The sequence below is a fragment of the Gorilla gorilla genome, chromosome 4 (assembly GCF_029281585.2).
Source record: "Gorilla gorilla gorilla isolate KB3781 chromosome 4, NHGRI_mGorGor1-v2.1_pri, whole genome shotgun sequence".
In the NCBI taxonomy this organism is placed as follows: Eukaryota; Metazoa; Chordata; class Mammalia; order Primates; family Hominidae; genus Gorilla; species Gorilla gorilla.
Window position 1 is genome coordinate 45030433 of NC_073228.2, and position 20209 is coordinate 45050641.

Here is a 20209-nt window from a genome sequence, read left to right on the forward strand (position 1 = left end):
AGGCTGAGCCATGGACCCAAGTCTCAGATCATAACTGATGGAAAGGCTTTAATTAACAACTGGTTTGACACCTACATTGTGCAAATGAAAATATCTCCGGGGCCCAGAAAAATGGCAATGTATCCCCTCTTCAGTCATTCTAGTGATATTCACAGCCACTACACAGGGGATCCAAGGCCCAGATGCACTAACATTAACACATAGCCTAAATACAGTGGGGGCGTGGAGGGTGAGGTGACTTTGGTGGCAGTGTCCCACTGACTGGCAAAAGAAAAGCAAATCTGAAATCTTCTCAAGCTTCTCAATGCGTATATCTTGGAATCCAACCACAAAATGCTCTAGGAGGAAGTGCAGAAATGTTAGAAAAGGCTGACTGATATACACTAAAAGAACATGGAATTTTAGAGTTGGAAGGTTTGTGCTTGAATTCTGAATGTTCTTCCTGCTAACTACTTCATGACCTTGGGCAACTCAACTAGCCTCTATGGGACGACAATATCTGTCTCTCAGGATTTGTACAAGAATTCAGTGAGGTAGGGGGAAGCACTTGGTACACTATAAGGTGCTATTCAAATGTGAACAGTCCTCATACTGTCAAAGGACAGAGCAAAGGCTAGGAGGAGGAGCAGAAACAACCAGGAGAACCAAAATCACCTTGAGAAGCTCAGCCAGGAAGCCAAACCCAGGCATCTGCTTAGACAGAAGCCACTGTCCTCTCTAATTGCCTAGCTCAGCATTCCTGCTCCAGCCAGGTGAACCCTTCTTCCTGCAGTGCCTTAAGGAGGTTTTTTCCAATATAAGGAGCAGAATGTGAGGGATCTGTTCCTCTCCATGACCCAGTTACCCTGACAGCTCCTTCATGCAGTTTTCCAAAGGGACCTCTTTGACCCCAGCTGGTAAGACCAGCGAACCTATTTTGGAGAAATCAGCCTGACCATTGTGATGTTTTCCCAGTGTCCCCAAAACTTCTCATTTAGCTGTCTCCATTCATTTTATTACAGTGTGACTGAATTCCCTCCTTCCCAACACCTGGACAAAAACACACTCAGAAAATGAGGGTGTATACACACACACAATATTGTAAAGAAAAATTATGGCCGGGCGTGGTGGCTCATGCCTGTAATCTCCCCACTTTGGGAGGACAAGGCAGGCGGATCACTTGAGTTTAGGAGTTTGAGACCAGCCTGGCCAACATGGTGAAACTCCATCTCTGCTAAAAAATACAAAAATTAACCGGGCATGGTGGTGCACGCCTGTAATCCCAGCTACTCAGGAGGCTGAGGCAGGAGAATCACTTGAACCAAGGAGGCAGAGGTTGCAGTTAGCTGAGATCATGCCACTGCACTCCAGCCTGGGTGACACAGTGAGACTCCATCTCAGAAAAGAAAAAAAAAGAAAGAAAGGAAGGAAGGAGAGAGAAAGAAAGAAAAGAAAGAACGAAAGAAAGAAAGAAAGAAAGAAAGAAAGAAAGAAAGAAAGAAAGAAAGAAAAAAGAAAGAAAGAAAGAAAGATTATATAAAATTTGGAAACAGGCAAAGAAAATACAAATGTCCTTTCAATGTAATGCAGAATGTTGACTAGCTGACCCACCATGCTTAGGGATCATCTGATTTTCTAAGAGTATTTACCTATTATTTGGCTTCTATTAATCAGGATATTTTACAATACTGTAAGAGTAGATGTTGACCTATCGAAAACCATAAAAACGGAAATGATCACCATTGCACTCCAACCCTGGGCAATAGTGCGAGACTCTGTCTCAAAAAAAAGGGAAATGATTCTTGATGAGAACAATGTATATTATTCTTTAAAAAAAAAAAAAAATTGGCCAAGTGCAGTGGCCCACACCTGTAATCCCAGCACTTTGGGAGGCCGAGACTGGTGGATCACGAGGTCAGGAGATCAAGACTATCCTGGCTAACACAGTGAAACCCTGTCTCTACTAAAATACAAAAAATTAGCCGGGTGTGGTGGCAGGCCCCTGTGGTCCCAGCTACTTGGGAGGCTAAGGCAGGAGAATGGCATGAACTCAGGAGGCGGAGCTTGCAGTGAGCCAAGATAGTGTCACTGCACTCCAGCCTGAGCCAGAGCAAGACTCCATCTCAAAAAAAAAAAAAAAAAAAAAGCCCCGGTGAGGCGGCTCATGCCTGTAATCCCAGCACTTTGGGAGGCCGAGGCAGGTAGATCACCTGAGGTCAGGAGTTCAAGACCAGCCTGACCAACATGGTGAAACCCCGTCTCTATTAAAAATACAAAAAATTAGCTGGGCATTGGGGTGGGCGCCTGTGATCCCAGCTACTTGGGAGGCTACTCAGGAGGGGCAGGAGAATCACTTAAACCCAGGAGGCAGAGGTTACAGTGAGCCGATATCATGCCACTGCACTCCACCTGGGCAACAGGAGCAAGACTCTGTCTCAAAATAAATAAATAAATAAATAAGTGTTTGCTGTTTAAGCCACCCAGTTTATGGCATTTTGTTATAGCTGCTAGAACTGGCTAAGACAATGTTTTAATCTAATCATGATCATATTGGGGTGTGCAAGGTAAATTATTTAGATAAGAGAACAATGTATATTATTCTTATCCAACAACAATACCAATGATTTCTGTCTGGTAGAAAAGGTTATCCCCCACAGGTTAAGGTTCATTGCCTTGTAGAATATTAACCAATTTTGAATCTATTCACTAATTCATTTCAGCATTCCTTTGACTGATCAACCATAAATCTCCCTTCTTTGAAATTCCTTTTGAACTACTCCTAACGTCTTACTGGTTCTTTAATTACTAAAGTTGAATAAAATCTTTTACACATATTCCCTTTATATTTGTGTAGAAATCATACTTTTAACTCTGTTAAAATTATATATACTTTAACAGTACCCATTTCAGGACCTTACTTGGGGGCCAGGAGGTCTAACAGAATGGGTACACACAATGAGTAGACTGTCATCCTAATCAAGTCACCCACTAATAGTGTGGCCATGGGTGAATCGTTTAACTCCTCTCAGCCTCCATGTCTTCAATTCTAATATTCCTACCACATCATAGTAATTTATGTGTCTGCCTTAACAACACTGCCACCCAACAGATTTTAAGGCCCTTGAGACCTGCTCTGCCCTGCCCAGCTCAGCTCCAGTTCTTACTCAGTGGAGATGCTCAGTAAATATGCACTGGGGCAAAATGAAAGGTAGGGGAATAGATGAAGTTTTGCTTTGCTTTTTTAAGCAACTGAACTCATTTCTCAAAATTATGCATAGAATTCCAATATAAAACATGTAAATGGGCTACAACAATTCCTCAGGCAATTTAAACTTTCATTGTTCTCCCAAAAACCCTAGATTATATGTGGAATCCTTGAAGCACCTCCTGGAAGCCCCAGGTTTCCTCAGAGCCTTGAGTCCATCTAACTTCAAAGGCCTTGCCCAACTTTAAAATTCTACAAGTGGGATGCCTTTATGAGCCCATGAATAACCTCTGGGGCTCCACTCTCCGACTTGACTACAACTTCAGAATGTAAGCGTGAGGCCCATGAGTGGGAATGATGACACTGGTTCCAAGCCTGGCCTTAAAGCATCAAGGTCACCTCTGAGATGGGGCAGCCCTGAGTCATGCAATGTCTATAATGAAAGAAAAGTGGCTGCTAGTTTCAGAATTCCTGAATGTTCACAACGAACAATGCAACCCAAGACTTCTCCCTGCACGAGCTGCCTGGCCATCTCTTAGCCTTATAATTGCTCTCTTCCCAGGCAGATGTGGACAGAGCCTCTCTTTTTTCCCCTATCAGAAGACTTCTGAGAGGAGCACAGCCTGAACTATTTTAAGTATCTCCCTCCCTTTCTGGAGTTTCCATGGGAATTGGCATGCAAAGGGGTAATTCTGGACATAAATGCCATTGATATTCACAAGAGAGAGAAGCACAAGAAGACATCAAGAAGGGTTAGAAGAGGGAAGAGGACCATGGGAGATATGAGCACTGCTATGGTTTGGCTGTGTCTCCACCCAAATCTCATCTTGAATTGTAGTACCCATAATCCCCACAGGTCATGAGAGGGACTCAGTGGGAGGTAATAGAATCACAGGGATGATTATCCTCATGTTGCTGTTCTCCTAATAGTAAGTTCTCACAAGATCTGATGGTTTAATAAAAGGCTTTTCCCCCTTTGCTCAGCACTTCTCCATCCTGCCACCATGTGAAGAAGGATGTGTTTGCTTCCCCTTCCACCATGATTGTAAGTTTCCTGAGGCCTTCTCAGCCATGCTAAACTGTGAGTCAACTAAACCTCTTTCTTTTATAAATTACCTGGTATTGGGTATGTCTTTATTAGCAGTGTGACAACAGACTATTACAGTAAATTGGCAATGGTAGAGTGGAGTGCTGCTATAAGGATACCAAAAATGTGGAAGTGACTTTGGAACTGAGTAACAGGCAGAAATTGCAACAGTTTGGAGGGCTCAGAAGAAGACAGGAAAATGTGGGAAAGTTTGGAGCTTCCTAGAAACTTGGAGGTCTCAGAATACAGGAAGATGTGGTAAAGTTTGGAACTTCCTAGAGACCTGTTGAATGACTTTGACCAAAATGCTGACAGTGCTATGGACAATGAAGTCCAGGCTGAGGTGGTCTCAGAAGGAGATGAGGAACTTATTGGGAACTGGAGTAAAGGTCATGCTTCCTATGCTTTAGCAAAGAGACTGGCAGCATTTTGCCCCTGCCCTAGAGCTCTGTGGAATATTGAATGTGAGAGAGATGATTTAGGGTATCTGTCAGATGAAATTTCTAGGCAGCAAAGCATACAGCAGCAGGAAGCAGAGCATAAACGTGTGGAAAATTTGCAGCCTGACGATGTGATAGAAAAGAAAAACCCATTTTCTGTGGAGAAATTCAAGCCAGCTGCAGAAATAAGTAACGAGGAGCTGAATGTTAATTACCAAGAAAATGGGGAAAATGTTTCCAGGGCATGTCAGAGACCTTCATGGTAGCCCCTCTCATCACAGGCACAGAGGCCTAGGAGGAAAAAATGGTTTCCTGGGCTGGGCCCAGGGCCTCCCTGGTATGTGCAGCCTAGGAACTTGGTGACCTGCATCCCAGCCACTGTAGCCATGGCTAAAAGTGACCAACATAGAGCTCAGGCCATGGTTTCAGAGGATACAAGCCCCAAGCCTTGGCAGCTTCCATGTGGTGTTGAGCCTACAGGTGCACAGAAGTCAAGAACTAACGTTTGGGAACCTCTGCCTAGATTTCAGAGGATGTATGGAAACACCTGGATGTCCAGGCAGAAGTTTGCTACAGGGCAGGGCCCTCATGGAGAGCCTCTGCTAGGGGAGTGCACAAGGGAAATATGGGTTGAGGCCCCCACATAGAGCCCCCCACGCGGGCACTGCCTAGTGGAGCTGTGAGCAGAGGGCCACCATCCTCCAGACCCCAGAATGGTAGATCCATTGACAGCCTGCACCATGTGCCTGGAAAAGCCACAGACATTCAATGCCAGCCCATGAAAGTGGCTGGGAGAGAGGCTGTACCCTGCAAAGCCACAAGGGTGGAGCTGCCCAAGGCCATGGGAGACCACCTCTTGCATCAATATGACCTAGGTGTGAGACATGGAGTCAAAGGAGATCATTTTGGAGCTTTAAGATTTGACTGTCCTGCTGGATTTCAGACTTGCGTGGGGCCAGTAGCCTGTTTGTTTTGGCCAATTTCTCCCATTTGGAATGGCTGTATTTACCCAATGCCTCCACTCCCGTTGTATCTAGGAAGTAACTAATTTGCTTTCAATTTTACAGTCTCATAGGCAGAAGGGACTTGCCTTGTCTCAGATGAGACTTTGGACTTGGACTTTCAGGTTAATCCTTGAATGAGTTAAGATTTGAAGGAACTGTTGGGAAGTCATGATTGTGTTTTGAAATGTGAGGACACGAGATTTGGGAGGGGCTGGGGTGAAATGATATGGTTTGGCAGTGTGGCCCACCCCCCAAATCTCCTCTTGAATTGTAGTTCCCACAATCCCCGTGTGTTGTGGGAGGGACCTGATGGGAGGTAATTGAATCATGGGGGCAGTTACCTCCATGCTGCTGTTCTCATGATAGTAAGTGAATTCTCATGAGATCTGATGGTTTTATAAAGGGCTTTTCTCCCTTTTGCTTGGCACTTATCTTTCCTGCCACCATGTGAAGAAGGACATGTTTGCTTCCCCTTCCACCATGATTGTAAGTTTCCTGAGGCCTCCCCAGCCATGTTGAACTGTGAGTCAATTAAACCTCTTTCCTTTATAAACTACCAAATCTTGGATATGTTTTTATAAGCAGCATGAAAATGAACTAATACAGACACTGTCAGATTACTTTTTAGGACTTTTCCCAGTCTATTCATTTAACCACCCATCCATTCTCAAATTAGCATTTCCCTATGAGTCCTTGACTTGTAGCCACAATAGAAAGTTTTGCAAGATACAAAATAAATAACAGCAGGTCCCTCCCAGTGAACTAATGGTCCCTGACCCCAGAGGATAAAATGAGGTGCTGGGATTTGTTCTTTAGGAAATCATGCCTGCAGAGTCATGGTTACCAAGTCCCTTTATCCACTCTTTTTAATGAATCACAGGTTGATTTTATGAGAACCAATGAACCCCCCACAATACCCCCAACCAAGTCCTGCTACCCAGGCAGATTCCCTGGAATGCGGTGGTTAAAAGTGACTGACTCATCAGAAGTCTCTGCACTGAGCCCATGCTGATTCAATGAGTTGTTGTTCTGAGCCCACCCCTCCCTCCTGAACGTGTGGAAGGAGTTTGGGCCTCTGTTTCCAGTCATTCATAAAGCCTATGTTCCTGCTCATTCTCTGGGGCCCAGACTCATTCCTGCTAAAGTGGAAATCTTCACCATAATGTCACTTAAAGAACAAACAACTCCTACCTCCTATCACCCCTTTCCTCTGACAGGTTAGCCAGAACCAGGGACAAGGTGGATTGACCCCAGTCTTCACAGGGTGGTTGTAAGGATGAAATAAACCAAACCCTGTAAAACTCTGAGCACAACAGCTGGAACACAGAAAGTACTCAATAAATGCTGCTGCTGCTGCTGCTGTAATTTATATTGGTTTTATTGTTGTTTTTATCCTGAGTCTCAAATTGTTTAGGGCAGGTGAATACTTTTTTTTCCTTGATGACATCATTCTAGGGGACACTAGACATGACGTTAAGTATGCCCTGAGCAGAAGGAGTCGTGGGAGTGTGGAGCCAGAAAGTATCACACCAGGGTGAAATGTTTACTTGTCAGATCTGGCTTCTAAATGGGGTTAGGAATATTAGTCTTCGAAAATCCAGGCTCATGCCTGTAATCCCAGCATTCTGGGAGGCCAAGGCAGGAGGATTGCTTGAGCCCAGTAGTTGGCGACTAGTCTGGGCAACATAGTGAGACCCCCATCTCTATGAAAATTTTTTTAAAAATTAGCTGGGCATGGTAGCATGCACCAGCAGTCCCAGCTACTCAGGAGGCTGAGGCAGGAAAATCAGCTGGACCTGGGAGGTTGAGGCTGCAGTGAGCTGTGATTGTGCCACTGCACTCCAGCCTGGGCAACAAAGTGAGACCCTGCCTCAGAAAAGTTTTTTGAAAATAAAAATTTTAATCCAATCAAGACCAGCCAAGAAGTTTGCCTGGAAAGTAGAAGTAGAAGGCTGTGGTTTGGCACATCAGCTTGAATCACAGAAGCAGAAGAGAGACAAAGGGTGGGAAAAATGGAAGAACAAAGGAAACAAGGGAGGGAATTGGATCCAGTGGAAGTCATAATGCGTCAACGGGGGCTATTTTGAGGACATGTTGTCCAGTGAGACAGGATGCTGGACTGTAGGAACAGGCCACCCTAATGAGGACAGGGGACTACAGGAGAGGGCTAAGTCACAGTAAGAGGTGTTTATCGAGAAGGGAGGATGTTCCACTAACACTATGGACATCTATCACTCTGCCAGAAAGGAGTTCTAATCTGGGTCCCCAGCCCTGCCACTGACCTTTGACTGCTCACTTCCCAATTAGGTCCATGGGGACAGTGGGTGACTCATATGGTGCCTCATTGTAGTCACCTGGCCATGTGACTCATGAAAAAACAAAACATCTCATGCTTACTGTCCTACATAGGCACAAGTGGTTTATCTAGAGCAAGTTGCTAAGAAAGTTTATTTTAATTTTGGTCCTTCCTTAAATGTAGCATCAGCTAAGTAACCCAAGGAAGGAGAAGGAGGCAGGGAGGTGGAGTTTAAGGTAACACATACCTCTGTGCTCTGAGCAAAAAGCTCCAGTAAGCATCACCCAAAGCAGTAGAGAACCCAGGCACCATATTTCATCAAATCTAACACTATGAATATAGTATATGTCCTGATTTCAGAAATTTAAAACTGTTTTTAAGTATATCAGAGCCAGTTAAATACGGTATTTAACATTGGAAAACATTTGTGTATAACTTGCCTCCACCAATATTAAAATGTGTTATAAGTTGACTTATGTCCCCAAAAAAGATATGTTGAAGTCCTTACCCCAGTGCCCATGACCATGACCTTACAGAGAAATCAGGTCTTTGCAGATGTAATCAATTGATGTCGTTAGGGTAGGCCCTAATCCAACATGACTGATGTCCTTATGAGAAGAGGAAAACACCACACGAAGAGAGAGACATATAGAGAGAATGCCACATGAGGCAGAGATTGGAGTGATACAGCCAGAAACTAAGGAACACCAAGGATTGCCAGCCAACACCAGAAGATAGGAAGGAGGAAGGATTCTACCCAGAGTCTCAGAGGGACCATGGGCCTGCTGACACCTTAATTTCAGATTTCTAGCTTCCAACAAGAATAAATTTCTGTTGTTTTATGCCACCCAGTTTGTGGTGCTTTGTTACAACAGCCCTAAGAAACTAATACAAAATGGATTTGCATCTCCATCATGTATATGGCATGATTTTGAAGAACACTGCCATGAAATACTTTGCATGATTGAAAAAAAGCCAGCATGAAATGAAATTTTTGTTGCATTTAATCCACGTATGGATAAGGTTTGAAAAATGGTTACTTTAGCTGTACATTTTTCTACCTATATATATCAATGGTGTCAGCATTCATTGATTCATTCATTCATTTACTCGACAAATATTCATTGAGCATCTACCTGTGCCAGGCACTCTCCTAGGCACTGGAGACACACTGATAAACTAAACAAAGCCCCTGCTCTTGTGAAGCTTACATTTTAGTGAGGAAGACGGTAACAAAAAATACACAACAAAAATGCACAATTTCAAACAGTGGCAAATGCTGTAAGAAAATAAAGCAGGATAAAGGAATAACAAGCAATAAGGGGAAGGACTCTCTTTAGAGCATGTGATCAGAAAAGGTCTCTCTGTGGAGCTGACATTTCAAAATGATGTTAAAGAGTGAATCCTGGGAAGATCCAAGGCACAGACATTCCAGAAAGAACCCAAGGCAAGATCTGGATGGACATCCGCCTGTTAAAGAAATAGCAGGTGGAGAGAAAGGAGGAAGAGAAAAGCACAGAGGAGGTTAGAGGAGCAGTTAGAGACCAGAACACTAGGAAGCTATAGGCCATGGTAGAGAGTGTGGCTTTTTTCTCCACATAGTGGGAAGCCACTGGAGCAATCTGAGCAGAGGTGAGCAAAAAAAGATCATCCTGGCTGCTGAGTGCAAGACAGAAAGAAGGGAATCAAAAAGGAAAGAGACTTATTATTCAATTAGAAATGTACTAAAATAATCCAGGCAACAGATGGCAGTGGATTTGGACAGTAGCGGAGCCACTGATGTGGTCAGACTCTAGATACGTTCCATCTAAAGACTTGCTGATGTATGGCTCATGGGGCATGAGGGTGTGAACAAATGTGAACCTGAAAGAGCCAGTCCTTCAATATAGATCTGGAGTGGCTAAGTGGGCCTAAATTTTAAACAGAGCAAAGCTGCCATTTGCTGACTAGAGGTCACAACCCACTTTGAGTTCCCTGAAAATCAACACCTCTCTTCAACTTTGGGACCTCCAGAGCTAACCTAAAATAACCAGTCAGGGCTCTGCTGCCTTGACCAATCAGGCCTCAGTTGTTTCAACCAAACAGAACTAAGCAAGTTGGAATTGTTCATTTGCATAAGTGGGCCTCATCAGGATCCTAGGCAGGAACTTTCATTATAAACCCCCAATTCTGACACCAACAGCTGAGTTTCCCCAGTTTCCAAACTGTTCATTGGAATAAAGTCTTTCCTCCCAATTCCTTTTCAGAGAACTTTTGTTCACAAGGGAAAAACAGGAAGGATTTTTGTCTGAGCAAGTGGATTCCCTGTACACAAAGTTCGAATGTCTTGACCACTGGCCATATCCTTTCATTGACCCTTCATGCTGTAAGCAAATAAAGCAGGATAGGCCGGGCATGGTGGCTAACACCGTAATCTGAGCACTTTGGGAGGCCAAGGCGGGTAGATCACCTGAGGTCAGGAGTTCAAGACCAGCCTGGCCAACATGGCGAAATCCAGTCTTTACTAAAACTACAAAAATTAGCTGGGCATGGTGGCACGCACCTGTAATCCCAGCTACTTGGGAGGCTGAGGCAGGAGAATTGCTTGAACATGGGAGGCGGAGTTTGCAGTGAGCCAAGATCGTGCCACTGCACTCCAGCCTGTGTGATGGAGTGAGACTCTGCCTCAAAGGGAAAAGAAAGGGTGGGGGTGGGGGGGCGGGGAATAGCAAGCAATGAGGGAAGGAGTCTCCTTGAAAGCATGTGGTCAGGAAAGGTCTCTCTGTGGAGCTGACACTTCAAGATGATGTTAATGGGAAGATCTAGGGCAGGTCCTGTCCTTGTAAATGAAGCCACATTATGTCTGGTTATCATCTCCAATGAGGTTAATTAGGTCGCCATGTGCTGAAGACTGCATAAAGCCCATTCCAGGGACAGAGTCCTGTCTTCTCTAAGGTTGTGGTCTAAAATTAACACCCAGCTCCTGAGAAATGTGGTAAGGCAGGAGCAGTAAAACAACAGATGGATATGGCAGAAAAAGCATGCAAAGCAGCAGGAAACCTCACGTCTAAAGCCATCTTTGCCCTTCCTCTGGCCGTATGATCTCAAGTACATCCCTTCATCTCTCTGGTGCTCTCTCTAAGGCCCAGTGCCTCTTTGAGTCTATGTCACATTCATAGTCGAGAAGTGATAACTGCTCTGTAGTATTTAACGGGTCTAACCAGCCACATCGGCCAAGCACCGGAGACTCCAAACAGCTGCTTCCTTTCCCCAGTGCTCTCGAGTTGTTAGGATTAAATGACATAACACGTATGAAAGAACCCTCTATAGTGGATGCTCAATAAATGTTCATTTCCTTCCCCCTTACTTTCACTCTAGTCACTTCCTACACCAGGAATCCCCATCCCCTCGCCTCCACCTCAGGGTCAGACGTGAAAGGGCCCTTTGTCTCTAACAGGATATAGTGAAGAAATCACTCTGGGCAGGAGACAAGAGTCCCCAGGGAGAGACCCAACCAATGCCACTGAGCCAGTTGTATGATCTTGGACAAGTCACTTCACTTCTCAGGAACTCCCTTTTTGCTTTTTTGTAAAACAAACAGGTGTCAAATTAGATGATCTTCAAGGTGCTGCCAGTCCTGGAAGTATCCACTCTTCCAGCCAGAAAACATCAACAGGGGGACTCATACCCTAGGAAGCCTAGCAACCCAAGGCATGAGAACCCTCAAACAAGGCACAAGTGGCCATTTCTTCCTGATGGCCTGATATTTGACTCAAACGCTGCATCTCAAGAGTTCTGGAAATTTTTATTAGCATCGACCCCACCTCATTCAGTATACAGAAGAAGCAGGTCTGTACCAAGCTGTCCGAGGCTCAGCCCAGGGGTGCCCTATTGGTGACCTCCTTGGCATCCTGCTGTCCAGTTCTGCAGCCTTCCTCCCCCAGCTCATGTGTTATGGGTGTGGACAGCAGGCCGCGGTGCTAACACCAGTCCTTACTGCCAGCCTGTCTTGGTAGGAAAGCAAACTGGTTCAACCGTTTGGGAGGACAAATTGACAACACCTACTAAAATTTAAATTTAAAATATGCATGCCCTTCGACCCACCAACTTTCATTCAAGAAATTAAGTCTGTAGAAACACTTGAACAAAGGTGCATAATAAATGAATAACGATATCCCCTGCAGCTTTATTTGTAGTAGCAAATAATTGGGAATGATCCCAATGTCTGCCAACAGGGAATTGGTTAAGTAAATTCTGATATATCCATATAACAAAGAGTATGCCTTATGGCTAGAATTATAGCTCTTGGGATAAATAATGGAAAGCCATAAACTGACATAAAAAGATGCCTAGAGTATATTATTAAGAGACAATGGGCCAGGTGCGGTGGCTTATGCGTGTAATCCCAGCACTTTGGGAGGCCGAGGCGGGTGGATCACCTGTGGTCAGGAGTTCAAAACCAGCCTGGCCAACATGGCCAAACCCTGTCTCTATCAAAAACACAAAAATTAGCTGGGCGTGGTGGCAAATGCCTGTGATCCCAGCTACTCGGCAATCTGAGGCAGGAGAATTGCTTGAACCCAGGAGGCGGAGGTTGCAGTGAGCTGGGATCGCACAACTGCACTCCAGCCTGGGCAACAGAGTGAGACTCCATCTCAAAAAAAAAAAAAAAGACAATGATCCTATTATTGATTATTCTATTTGAGAAATAACAATAATGATAAATAATTATATATGTTGACAAATACATAGAAAAAAACTCTGCAGTAACTATCAAGAGTGGTTATCTTTAAGGACAAGACTACAAGGAACTGGTACTTGTACTTTCTGCATTATATTTCTGAGCTGCCTTTTTTTTAATAATAAGCTTAATTACTTTTATAAGCTAAAAGAAAATTAAAGCTAATTTGAAATGTCCTCTGTTCTGCCTCCCTGTCGACATTTGCATTTATTTAAATGTAGGCTCCCCAGAGTCTGCTGGGCTTTCCACAAACTGCACCTTCAGCATCAAAACCTCTTGGAATGGCAAACTCAGCAGGAACACAGAAATGAGCTTTGGGGTATGGTTTGCATGAGGAGATGCTGGTCAAGGGATATAAATTTTCAGTTAGACAAGAGGAATAAGTTCAAGAGATCCACTGTACAACATGGTGACTATAGTTAATAACCGTATGTCATCTACCTGAAAATTGCTGGGAGGAGATTTTTAAGTGTTCTCACCACAAATAAATCAGAAGTATGTATGTGAGGTAATGCATATGTTATTTAACTTCATTTAACCATTCCACAATGCGCACATATTTCAAGACATCATGTTGTACATCATAAATATACATAATTTTTATTTGTCAATTTTAAACAATAATGATAATAAAAGAGAATGGAAAAAAAAAAAGGAATAAACTTTGTCAGGCCCACTCTCACAGCCTTCAAGAACTGCCCAGGGCAGCATGGTCTGTTCTCAACTTGTGGAAGTCCCAGAAAGGAAACACCACCCTCCCCTCCACTGGGGATTGGTCAAACATGCTCCTTGCAGGCGGCTCCAGCAAAGGCTCAACCTAGAGTTCAACACGTGCAATGGCTAAAGTTGGGGTCTGGAGCCATCAGTGGATCTCACAGACCCAGGTTTCTCTATCCAAAATTTCCATTAGCAAAGAGATGTAGGGTTGACTACAGGGACTTTTTAAGTGGCTACTGAATATGTCTTTTGCCAAACTTCTGGAGCTCTCTTCTAGTGCAAAGTTTTTCAAGCTTGATTTTAACAGCAGGATCTTCTTTTTTCCCCAAAGAAATCCTTACATGAACTCCAAATTGTTAATTAGTTAAAGGAGTTCCAGTTGAAGGTGGTGGGAAGGGGCAGGAGCAAATTGAAGTATCTCCCTTCATCTTCTCTGTCCCACTTTGCAGCCCCTGGGACACCAAGAGACTGATGCCTAAAGGTAAAGTCACCTGTTCAAAGTCACCCAGCAAGCTGATGAAAAAGCCTGCAGAACTGTGAATCGAATGTAGGTTTCTTAATTCCAGATACGTTGTTCTTTCCACACTGAGCTTTTTTCTATATAAAAGGAAGTACTATATATCATGGGTTTAAGTAAAGGAATACACACACACACACACACACACACACACACATACACACACAAATAATCATAAATGCGAGGGGAAATGTCTAAACAGAACACACCACCTGATTAATATGAACATTATAGGGGAATAGAATTAGAAGGGAACCAGCAATTTTAACGACTGACAATGATCCTATGTGGATGAACCTATTTGAGAAATAACAATATTTGTTTTGTTTTGTTCTGTTTTTTGAGACAGAGTTTCGCTCTTGTTGCTCAGGCTGGAGTGCAATGGCACAATCTCGGCTCACTGCAACCTCTGCCTCCTGGGTTCAAGCGATTCTCCTGCCTCAGCCTCCCGAGTAGCTGGGATTACAGACGCATGCCACCATGCCCAGCTGATTTTGTATTTTTAGTAGAGACAGGGTTTCTCCATGTTGGTCAGGCTGGTCTTGAACTCCTGACCTCAGGTGATCCGCCCGCCTCGGCCTCCCAAAGTGCTGGGATTACAGGCATGAGCCACCGCGCCCAGCCAAGAAATAACAATATTTGTTATTTTGACTTTTTTAAAATGTGTATCACCTTGTTCTTTTTCTTTCTCTCCTTGAATATTTAAACATCTTCACTAACTGAACTAAGAAATTGAACTAACTCAACTATAAAACCGAGAGAGGGGAGTAAGTAAATAGACTTTTCATGGGAACATGACAGAAAAACAGAAATAAGACATCTAGTGTTAGATCTAGTGTTAGAATTTGTCTAGCAAGCTTTCTGGTTTTGGCCAAAAAGCCACCCACCCACCCACCCTCCCAAAAAAAAAGGAAAAAAAAAAAAAGTCAAGTGGGTTGTTTTTTCAGAGATGCTACCAAAAATGTAAAAAGGTAGAATAGCCCCCAGGTTTACTTAACAACTTCTGACTCCAAGCATCATGACATACAATATTTGGCCACAAAATATCTGTTACTCCTATGAGCAAGAATAATAAGTGTTGGTTGCTACAGAATCCTCTCTAGTATCCTGAAGTCTTTAACTACTTAGCACATGGAAAATCTAATGACTTATATATAGCTAAATACATCTATCCAATTATAAAATTTAGAAGCTGAAAGCTGGGTAGCACCTCCAAAGTTTAATGGATCCAGTCCCACTGCTCTCAGGGTAACTGTTCCAACACGGAGGATGATGGAGTGGCCTCAGACAATGTCTTAGAGTTACTGATAGATGCAGCATCATAGATTAACCCCAAATGTATTGTGCTAAGTGAAAGAAGCCAGACTGAAAGTCTATACACTGCATGATTTCATTTATATGACATTTTGTAAAACATAGAACTGCAGGGACAAGAAACAGATCAGCGGTTGCAACCGACGAGGGTTGAGGGTAGGGTATCGATTACAAAAGAGCTGGGGGGTACCTGGCACAGTAGCTCACGCCTGTAATCCCAACACTTTGGGAGGCCGAGGTGGGCAGATTGCCTGAGCTCAGAAGTTCGAGACCAGCCTGGGCAATATGGTGAGACCCTGCCTCTAGAAAGAAAAAGAAGGAAAAAAAAGAGCTTGGGGAATTTGGGGGATGATGGAAATATTCTGTATCTTGATGATGGCAATGGTTACTTGACTATATGTATTTGTCAAAATTCATATAACTGTATGCACTAAAAAGGGTGAATTTTACTGTACATAAATTATACCTGAATTATCTAACAAAAAAAAAAGAGTGTTTTTGGTGAGACTGTGTGCGTGGACAGAAAGGCAGATGCTATCACTTTTTTGCTGGAGAGTCTCACGTTTCAATAAATGCCAGCAGTTCCCACACGGGGAATAGGCAGTTCCCCTAAACAGAGTCATTTCCCTGCTCCCACCTTCATTTCCACTAGTGGCCTGAGCTCCATCAGGCACAATGAAGGTCCCACTCAGGAAGGGCCAAGGTTCAGGAAGAGGGAGCAGAGGCGATGGGGTGGAGCAGCCCACTCTGTGGGCAGCAGAGAGGGCTGGGTAAAACGAAGCGGTTCATCCCTGAAGCTGCTCAGTCACTCCCTCGGTTAATTATCTGTCTGCTGATTCATGAGTTGTGGTTCCTGTGGGCATGCTTCCTGGAGATTTCTGCCAACAAGGGAAGAAGGGTTCTTGGGACTGGGAGGGGATGATAACCTCAGATCCCAAGTAGGGTGGGGAGCTTTAGAGGAGAAATTTCGATCAGGAAATTCTAAAGTCATAGCCAGACTCCCCCTCCTCACTGTGGTGTGCTTGCCCCATCTTATGGTCTTCCCAGGAGACCTCTGTCACTCCTCACCCTTGTCCCAACACCCACACGTCCAAGGGGGAGAAAGGAATGTTGCCCTTCTAACGGCTCCTCCCAGGAGGGAAAAAAAGGCAGACACTTTACAGAGGATCCCTTGAGTTTTTCACACTCTCAGATCACAGGTCTAAATGGTGCAACAGTGCAGCGGCCCAAATGCCCAAAGAATTCATGATCTTGGCTATGTTTTCATACCCTCCAGATTATCCAAACGGAGCACTTGAGGATCTTGTATGAATGAGTGCAAATATTCAAATATTGGGTTTCTTAAAGGGAGGCACATCATCTATAGATGCCTTTACATAGCATTCCACAGATATTTGTTTTGCTGCCTATGTGCCAGGCAGTGGGCATAGAGTATTGAACAAAATAGACATGTCCCTCTTCTCATGGAACTTGAAATCTTATAGATCCTTTTATCTTCCTCTTTTTTCAGATACAGGGCTTGAGGTTTTCTTATGGGTAAAGCAAATGTATAAGCCTTTTTCCTTCTTGGCTTCTTCTGTGGATTCTTGCCGGGTTAGAGTAGCTGAGATATGCCAAACCAGCAATGAGGAACGAGTTGAAATAAGAGGGACCCCCTCTCACATATGTGGGGGAAAGGGACCCCATCAGTTTCATTCTGGAAGCCTGCATAGCGCATATGCATGAAGTAGTAACAGCTTTTGCCTCCAATACATGGCAGATAGCATGGATAGGAAGAATAATGACAATAGTAGTTGTCATTCATTAAACACTTATTTTGTGCCTCTGTTTCATTTAATCAGCATAATCATAGGCATTGTTTCCTCTGCCTTACAAATGAGGAAACTGAGGACTCAAGAGATTAGGTAACTTAGTTAAGGCCACACAGCCTACAGGAGACAAAGTCAAGAATCAAACCCACATCTTACTGGCTGTATACCATAGCCCTCCCTTTCCGAAGCCAACAAGCCTTCCTGCTGTGTTTCTCCAGGACCTGAGGATACCTGCAGAGGGCTTCGATTGGAGAGCTTCTAGGATATAAACTCCAGAAGAGAAATAAGCACCTCAGCTTAGACCTAATTAGGTCAGAATAAAAACCTAAACACGAGGAAGACACAAAACCCACACTTCCTGGGTGAAGCTAAAAAGATCATCTTTGTACATAAAATAAAAAACTTGATGCTATCCTCAGTCAATCTCTCTTCTCCCCAAAGCAGACTCCGCTACTCTGGGACAACCTCTCTGTGCCACTCAGCTCTTTCTGTGCCCCTTCAACACTTGGAGTCCCAACACAACTCTCCTACTCTCATCCCACCATCTGCTTCCCCAGGGATCTGAAGACCCTGCCACCAACACTGGGATGGCAGATATAAATATAGTAGAAACTGATTTGTGAGGTTGGGGGTGGGGCATTACTCTGGAAGTCTGACTTTAGAGCCCCTGCCCTTAAACACTACTGTACACTGCTTCTCAGAGAGAGTGTGGGGCTAGCTCAGCACAACCCATCACCACTTCTGGAATCGCCCCAATCACAAGATTAATCTGTGAACAGATCGCCTAAGGATTTTTTTTTAATTTTTAGTAGAGATTAGGTCTCACTATGTTGCCCAAGCTGGTCTCGAACTCCTGGGCTCAAGCAATCCTTCTACCTCCACTTCCCAAAGTGCTGGGATTACAGGCATGAGCCACCGTGCCTGACCAGATATCTTAAAGGATCTTTTAATGCAAACTTACGTATGTCAATGCAGTGGAATCCAATACACTCCAAAGTGAATTTAGAAGACTGTGAATGTGAAAATTTTTTAATGACAGCAAAAATTGTTGTAAGTGCATGGAAGCAAGCATCTCATCCTGGACAGGACAATGATACCCTTTTTATTTATTTATTTATTTATTTATTTATTTATTTATTTATTTATTTATTTTTACTGAGTTGCCCTGGTGGATTTCTCCATTCCCGGCATCAATAGCCAGCAGCATCTGACCCAAGGCTCCACATGTCCCAGGGCAGAATGCTGGAGATTCTTATTTCTGTGTCATAGTCATCAGACTGCTCACTGCACTAACACTATCAGCTGATCTGTTTTAGTCCCAGTCACATAGGAAATGCAGCAATAACCACTGCAATATTCCTCTACATATCAACTGTAATCCCTCCTTCAAGATACCCTTGGCCGGGTGCGGTGGCTCACGCCTGTAATCCCAGCACTTTGGGAGGCCAAGGCAGGCTGATCACGGGGTCAAGAGATCGAGATCATCCTGGCCAACATGGGGAAATCCCGTCTCTACTAAAAATACAAAAATTAGTAGGGCGTGGTGGCGCGTGCCTGTAATCCCAGTTACTCGGGAGGCTGAGGCAGGAGAATCGCTTGAACCCGGGAAGCGGAGGTTGCAGTGAGCCGAAATCGCGCCACTGCACTCTAGCCTGGCGACAGCGAGAGTCCATCTCAAAACAAACAAACAAACAAAAAAAGATATCCTTGCCCTGTCCAGGATGAGTTATACGTCTATACATACACAGAAGAGTCTTGATGGGAATCACTAAAGTATTTTCGAATAGTTTATCTTTGAAGTGAATTTATCAACAAATCTTCCCTTTTTAAAATAAATCCTGGCCAGGTGCGGTGGCTCACGCCTGTATTCCCAGCACTTTGGGAGGCTGAGGTGGGCGGATCACTTGAGGCCAGGAGCTCCAGACCAGCCTGGCCAACATGGTGAAACCGCGTCTCTACTAAAAATACAAAAATTAGCCGGTCGTGATGGCAGGCGCCTGTAATCCCAGCTACTCGGGAGGCTGAGCCAGAAGAATCGCTTAAACCCAGGAGGCAGAAGTTGCAGTGAGCCGAGAACCCACCACTGCACTCCAGCCTGGGCGACAGAGCAAGACTCCGTCTCAAAAATAAATAAATAAATAAATAATAAAATAAAATAACAAATCCCTTCTGCAGGGTGTAGATTGTTTTACGAGTACTACAGTTTTTATTAAAAATACTTACATGCACTCTTGTGTCATCCTCTGAGGCAGAGGCGGCCCCAGCAGACCAGGAGGCAGGGTTTCTCTCCACCCCAGGCAAAATCACCAAGGACTCAGAGAGGACCACGGGCAGCAACCCCGGGCTGTGCCCGCTCCATCCCTCCACTTGTGTCCCCAGTACCCAAGAGGCCGAATGCCAATTGCCCTGACGGCTGACGGTGTGCGCAGCAGCCAGAGACAAAGCCAAGGATCCCACCGGCCCAAGGGAGCCTTTTCATGGCTCCCCGAATACACTAGAGATTTTTCGGGTGCAGGGTCTGCCCTAGGAGCAGAGGCACCGCTGCCACCTGGGGACACTGGAGGAGGCAAAGCCCTCATCCTGCTCCAAAACAACCCCGCAGGAAGCCAAGTTGAAGGAAAAAAAAAGAAAGAAAGAAAGAAAAAAGGAAAAGAAAAAACCTTCTGGAGAAAGCGTAACAGGAGAAATTGGAAATGTGGGGAAACTGGCAAACCCGCGCGCGCTCACGCTCTCACCCAGGAAGCTACAGCGGCATCCCTCTGCCAAGGCGCGGGAACAACCCCCGGAAGCCCCACCTCGCCTTGGCTCCTGGGCCAGTCGTCCTTGGCCCGACCAGGACCACCCGCGACGCGCGCAGCCCGGGGTGACCGCGGGGCTCAGAGATGCGCCCACCGCACCGTGCGCGCCGCGGCGGCCGGGAAGGCGCTCAGCCTGGCTGATGGCTTCAGCGTCTCGGAGGACCCGCTCCCAGGCACCAGGCACCTCTCAGCCCCGCCACCGCCGGGCCAGGAAGGTCCCCAGCTCCCGGCTCCGACCGCGCCAGCCAGGACCCGCGCATTCCCAGCGCAGACGCGCGGGACCAGCCCTTCGCGTTTGCCGGCTCCAAGTCCGCAACTTGA

At 44.9% G+C, this 20209-nt stretch overlaps 1 protein-coding gene and 1 non-coding gene across 5 annotated transcripts in view; one reads left to right on the top strand and one right to left on the bottom strand.

Annotated features, from left to right (window-relative positions):
- Positions 1-20209, bottom strand: part of ITGB3 (integrin subunit beta 3) — a 57971-nt gene that overhangs the window by 37440 nt on the left and 322 nt on the right. The window lies entirely within an intron of this gene.
- Positions 14787-14849, top strand: LOC115934815 (U7 small nuclear RNA). The gene has a single exon (XR_004070560.1). It is a non-coding gene; the product is annotated as a U7 small nuclear RNA (small nuclear RNA).